General features: G+C 38.4%; 1 long non-coding RNA gene across 1 annotated transcript; it reads right to left on the reverse strand.

Annotated features, from left to right (window-relative positions):
• Window positions 1-249: 249 nt before the first annotated feature.
• Window positions 250-6,106, reverse strand: LOC148675458 (uncharacterized). The gene is made up of 3 exons (XR_015935532.1): window positions 5,855-6,106; window positions 5,238-5,287; window positions 250-4,288 (listed from the first exon to the last, which is right to left on the reverse strand). It is a non-coding gene; the product is annotated as an uncharacterized LOC148675458 (long non-coding RNA).
• Between the last annotated feature and the right edge of the window lie 531 nt (window positions 6,107-6,637).

The following is a 6,637-nucleotide window of genomic DNA, read 5'->3' on the forward strand; positions in this document are numbered from 1 at the left end:
GGTTTTACCTGCCTTAGTGGTAAGTACACTAACAACTATGGTAAAATGAAAATTATGATAAACACACCAATTAGAAAGCGAAGTACTTAAAATGTCTAATTTTACAAAACGTGTTTGGTTGGTAACAGCTTTGTAAACTATTTATTACGTGCACTAAAGACATGTTTGTTAATATCAGAGAGGACAGCGCTTTGTATTTATATATTTGTATATGAAGCTACTGAGCATGGCTAGTCTAACACACAGAAGAATACAGTAGGATCTAAAGTAGAATGAATATAGGCCATGTGTTGAATATATGGGAACTTTAATATGCTATACTGTACATTATATTCATTATGGGATTAATGTGGCTGGAGTTGTTGTAGTGAATAGCAATAAATAATGAGGCAATGCAGTTGATCATGAAGAAAAAAACGGTCTGCAGATCCCAAGCTGGACAGCACGACTGGATTATAAAACAAAACTCTGTGTTGTCGATTGCGCCAATGACATGCTATTCCCATAAAAACATGATGATGAATAGATTATTTATATAGTTATGTTCATCTTCTCCATTGCATACAAAACAAAACTTATTTTCAGCCGCAGATCAAAGCAGTGGCAAGAAGGGGATGTGTAGAATAGCCAGATGAGGGAGGAAATGAGAAACAGGAACAGTGTTAAATATATTCGACTGAATTGTGAGCTTAGCAGTTTCAAAATCACAGATACGTCTGCCTTTTAAAAGAGCAAATGGGGGCACAAACAGAGAAAAAATAACCCAGAGGACAAAGATGCTATTAGAGGAAACAGACAAATAATGGATTTCTACCACATTTGAATGTTCCTGTTTGTAAAATTAATAGATTTTTATTTAGAAGAAGTTTTAAATAGGCTTCCACCTTATACAGCTTAAAAAAGATAAACTGCTTTCATGTGTCACTGAATATGCTAGAAAAGGTCATTCACAGTACCTCAAATTGAATACTTAGAGTACGGTTATTATGAATGTAAAAAATAAAATAAAATTGCCAATAATGGTATGCTGTAAAGATTAAAGAAATGTGTTTATGTTAATGTATAATTTTCCTTTTCACATTTTTATATGATGATGTGCTAGCATTTCAAAAAAAAATTTTGTACTTTCCAATGAGTAACAAATGGAAATTTAGAAACAGAGAAATAAGTCAAGGTTAATTCCATAATGTAAAGAAAAAAACTAATAAAACAATGTTTCAGCTGTCCAAACAGCTGTTTCAGGTGTGTGGGCAGATATACACAGGAATACACATAGACACAAAGGGCAGTGATTTCATGGAGAGGTAAAAAGAGGAACTATTCCCTTGGACAAACTTTGAGATATTTGATACTCATTACTCTGACATTTTCCCTGAAATGGATGGACAGTCTTCTTCCTGTTTCACCAATGCAGACAACAGGACACTTCCTGAAAGTGATGCAATAAAAGAGATTGCTGGGCTAGCATAATACCCTCTGGATCTCCCTCATCCCAGTTTGCGTTGATTCTTCTGTTTGCACCCTTTCACAGGGAGTGAAAAAATCTTATACAAGAAGAATATCAGAAGCCAAAATTCTGCTTAAACTAGTTTCAGACCCCCCCCCCCGTCATCCGATGACCAACTGATTTCTCCATAAAATGTTCTATTTATTTACAGATGTGAGCCAAGATTCCTCACCCAAGATTATCATCTCTTTAGCCTGAAAAGGACTCAATAATAGGTGTATTAAATGCTGAAAAGATGTCATGGGAGCCGGTCCTGACTCCCGTGAAGTGCCTAGTTTAGGACCCTGTGCAGACGGTATAACCCGGAAGTGACTGGAGAAGGGCTACAGGGAAAACGCAGTTAGGAGAGGAAGGGGTGGTAAACAGGGGGTGGTGCCGACAGTGATCCAGGTGCAAGAGGGGAGTGCAGGCAAAAAGGTCCACAACAGTCCAAGGGGGAAATCTGGGCGCAGTCCAAAATCCAAAGGATTTGGGTCTAGGAAGTTAAAAACGGAGTGACGAGGCCAGGCGCTCCGAGCCCTGGACTCAGCTCGTCAGGACGCCGTTCGGAAGCCTGTGCCCTCAAGCCGCGGATGTGGGGCGACTTGGTGCTAGGCGGGCCTGCAGATGTCTGTCTTCCAGTGCTGAGCGCCGAGCTTCCAGAGCACCGGGTTTAAATAATATACGAGGAACAGGGGGCAGGTGAACGTGATAATGAAACTAAAATACAAAAGGGATGGAGCGCCCTCTAGAGAAGGGATGGTGATCATGACAAAAGAGAAGAAAGAAAACACAACGTTTCGGCTGTGGAGCCTTCTTTGGGTGTTTTCTCTCTTCTCTTTTCAGCATGGAATAAACCTATTACTTGTTCCTGACGCAGCTACCCACCTGAACCATCTCTTTAGCCTGCTTTTCTCCTCCTCTGTGCATTCTCACATTCCCTTTCTTTTGTCCTCTTTGCTCCTCCCCCTTTCCTTATGTTTCTGCTCTCTCCCTCATTACCCTTCACACATGAAAAAAAGCCCCATATCTGAAACACTGCGTTTTTCCTTCCTTATGTCTGCTTTTCAGCAAGGAATGAGCCTTCGCTTGTTCCTTTGCAATGTGCATGTTGAAGATGCAGCATCATTTAAATCTTTAGGTACTGTAGACTTACTGTAGATATTTAGGTGATGTGTAATTGTTACAGACACAAAACTTGCTTTACAGTAGTTACAATCTATGGAGTTCATTCTACAATATATTTTTGAAAATAGTAATATATACAAAAAAAAACAGAAAAATATATTTTCTAAATAAAATACAGAGTTTTGGATCCAAAGAATGTGTTATAAGGAAAATAGTAACTGATTCACAGTAAGATATGGTGTGAAATCACGAAGCATGAAGCTAAGTAAACCCAAAAAGTTAATTATAAAATAGAGCACTATAATGGATTTTCCAGAGAGCATAAGAAAGCAAGATAAACACCAAAAACATTAACCCTTAAATGACCAGATATTAGGACATGTAACTAATTAAAATATTCTGTAAGCTTTTGTCTGGGGATAAATAAAACAGTCAAAATGAAAGCAGACTTGAAAATGGTTCAACCTGTTTAAGTGTCACTGCACTGTCAAAGCTCTCGTCATTTCCCTCAGATGTCTGGCCCTGGGTTATTTTCCATGCTTCTACTTTCTTTAGAAAAGTGAGCTTTCCTCATAAATCTCAGTTTCTTTTGTCTTACTATTGGTTTGTGTGTTTCAGATTTTATATTACTAAATAAACTATCAATTACATCTTCTGTCACATAAATGAAAATGGCTAAATGGGATCTTGGCATGAGATCAGGTTATATTATTCTCTACAGAATTATTATTCTCTCTAGAATTCTAACTGAACATTTACCTTAGAACAGCTACATTGGAAGTCTTCTAATTGTGTAACAAACTTAATTAGGAAGTGTGTCTTTTTTGAAAGCCAATTACTGTTGCGGCGTATTAAAATGTATGTTCAGATTCTGGTCTGATTATCTGTACATTTTGTTCAGATTCTGGTTTTTATGTCTACGGATTCGTAGGATTCCTTTGGATTGTTGAACCTTCAGTAACTTTGCACCTTGCACAGCAATATTACATCTCTTAAATTAATTAAGCAGCAGGTTCCTTATTCCTTATTTAGTAGCCCCAATGAATGAGTAGAATGACAGTTATTTGGCATCACTCCTGATTGCAAAATACATGTTTTACATATTTCTCATAACGCAATGAAGAATGAATTTTAAACAACAGTTGCCTTGTTTGTCTTAAACAGTGTGCTTAAGTCAGTTCGCTTCAAACAGTATGGAATATGCAGTGGTCAATTTCAAACTAAAAAGCAAAAATAAAGAGCAAAACACACATTTTGGCAGCTGAGCCTTCTTCAGGTGTCAGTGTGAGTGGAAGAGATGGGGAGAGAGAGCGTAGATTTGGAGGAAAGATATGGGGTGGGGAAAACAAAAGAAAAACACCTACCAGTTCGGACAAATCGAGTTGACACTAACAACACAGAAATGGGGTTTCTGGTATTTACAAACGAAGCAAAGAAAAACAAATTCTCCAGAGGCCGTGGAGCCGGTTCTGAAATAGTTCATGCGGTAACAATGGAGACTCTGTGGGTGGAGGAGCAGCTGAGGCTGGGAGAGGCTCAGATACAGCATTCACAGAGGACCAGCGGTCGACCTGGAAGGAGTGATGTGGTTAGATGCCCCCTCACTGTTTTCAAGTTCTGTTGAAAATTAACTCCTGAGGTTACCAGTCTATATCAGCACCTCACTGCAGGGTGCTGCAGGAAGAAAGAGAAAGGAAAACACAGTATATACTGTATCACAGAAAGTGAAATAACCGAAAAAAAAAACAACAGGGGCTTTTTTTTGTACTACAAAACCTGTCTGTTGACCTATTCTCCTCCAATGAGAGGATGTACACTGCAGGTGATGCACAGCTGAAACATACTGGTTCAGGAAAAGCCCGACATCTGCCCCATGCAGATGTCTCTGGGATAAAGCAAAAGCAAAAATCACCTTCTACTCTACTGCTTAAAATCAAGGGGTGCCAGTGTGATGTGTCTCGCCCTCTCTAACTGCTCCTGTCGGGTTTCAAGCCTGGTGGATTGCAGGCTGTGAGTACACCCGGCTCCAGTGCCTAGACAGCAGATTACTCCACCACACCAAACGCCTGCGTCCGCCGCTGCAAGAAGATTCTGCACAACACCAGGGAAGAGAAGCTCAACTCTGACCCTGCCTGGACTCAGCCTCAGTCACTGGCAGGCCGAGAGCCATACAGCAGCACTCTATAGATAGTGGAGAATTCCACCAGACCACAAGACCAGGTGCTCTCCCACAGCAGCGTTCGACTGCCTAGATTCCAGAAGATATCTATCACCTTTTTTATCAACTTAAAAAAATCAGCCATTCAACAGACTTGATGATCTCTCCGACAATACTGCGTGCTGAAATTCAATATTTACAAGAGTCATTAGTTAGCCAAGAAAACAACTTAAATTCAAAGCTTCAACTTATTTCATGCTAATATTTATTCTTCTAAGCATTAGGAAAATATTTTTATATCTTTTTCCTTCGCTACCTTAAAATTTAGATCTTAACTTCAGTTTTCTCTAGTAATGTTTTATTTACTTAATTGTTTCACAAGAGCAACCTTCTTTAAATACTATACCAATTTATATTGTGTAAATTGTTTATTTTTTACTTATCCTACAAATTAAATGTTCCCACCTTTGGGTTCCTTTTTGTGTTCCTTTTTCTAGCAGCTGATTCTTTCAGTTCTGGTAATTATCAAAAAGAAAGAAATCCACTGTGAAACAATGAAAACAGCCAGGCTTTGTCTGTAAATATTGGTACTATTGCTGCCACTAGTTATATGCCTACATTTGATGTAATTCATTGTTTTCATTTTGAAAACTGATATAGATTTTGTCCCATGTGCACTTATAGTTATCTCTTCACTGATCAATAGAAATCTATTTATGCTCTTTAACATACACAGGATGTATGCCATACGTACAGAGACCAAGTGCTTCTTTCAGTGATATTTCTGTGTATATTCCTCACAGAATTAAGATCACTGTTGCCGACACTTTTTGTGCCAGACTGCCTGCCAGTTGAATATATTTACATTTATCGGCTTAACACAAATAAGCAGCTGCTAAGTTGCTCAAATCTTTTCTCATATGCTCGATATAACTAAAAATTGTCATGTACTGTACACATTTGCACTCCATAAAATCGGTATCCAGGTATGCCTCTGGAACAAAACCTAGCACTTTGAAATCCAAAACACTCCACAACAGCCCAAAACAGGAAGCATAGCAAGGGCACCAAAAAGAACTTACCATAAGCGGATTATACAGTGCGTAACCGCATATTAGGTAGACAACACCTACCTAGTATGCCAAAGAGTGTGTGGATTTTGTATTGGTTTAATCTGTCGCCTTCAGATGCAAGGATGATTATCATCTTTACCCATGAAGGATAGCCATTAAAGGAATGCATGACTTTTGTTTGCACTTCTATAAATCATTTCCAAGGCGGAACAATTCTGAAATTGACCACGCAGAAACCTTAACACTACTTCTGAGATTCGTTGTATAACTGACACTTTGCATTGTGTATTAAAGGACATGTTAGGCTTTTTCTTTCGGTTACGACATAACAAGAACATTTCTTCCTATATTATCCACATCAGTATTGAATATATTAACATAATCACCTGAAATCTCTTATAAGTTATTTATTAATAACTCTTATAAGTTATTTATTCAAGTTAGCTGCCACTGATTTGATATCTGCAACTACTGTACTTCTTTTAATACTCTTTGCTGATCAACATTACACTTCAGACAGATCTAAATTGTGTCTGCTTCATGGGTGCAAAACTTTACTCCTAAGGACCATTCAAAGAAACGGAAATCACCACTCCCTTAATGGGACCAATTAAGCAGTTAACTCAGTTAGGTAACATCCCAGGGGAAGTGAACATCTAAATAGAATGTGGTCCTTTAGGCACTGGAGTTGTGTGAACTTAGTCTGTGTTATTTTGCAATAGAGAATTTATGTTGCGACCTTATGTTTATCATCTGCTGCAAACCTGGTGAGTGTCATGCCCTGTACTCCTA

This window comes from Lepisosteus platostomus, chromosome 3, assembly GCF_059453375.1.
Source record: "Lepisosteus platostomus isolate fLepPlt1 chromosome 3, fLepPlt1.hap1, whole genome shotgun sequence".
In the NCBI taxonomy this organism is placed as follows: domain Eukaryota; kingdom Metazoa; phylum Chordata; class Actinopteri; order Semionotiformes; family Lepisosteidae; genus Lepisosteus; species Lepisosteus platostomus.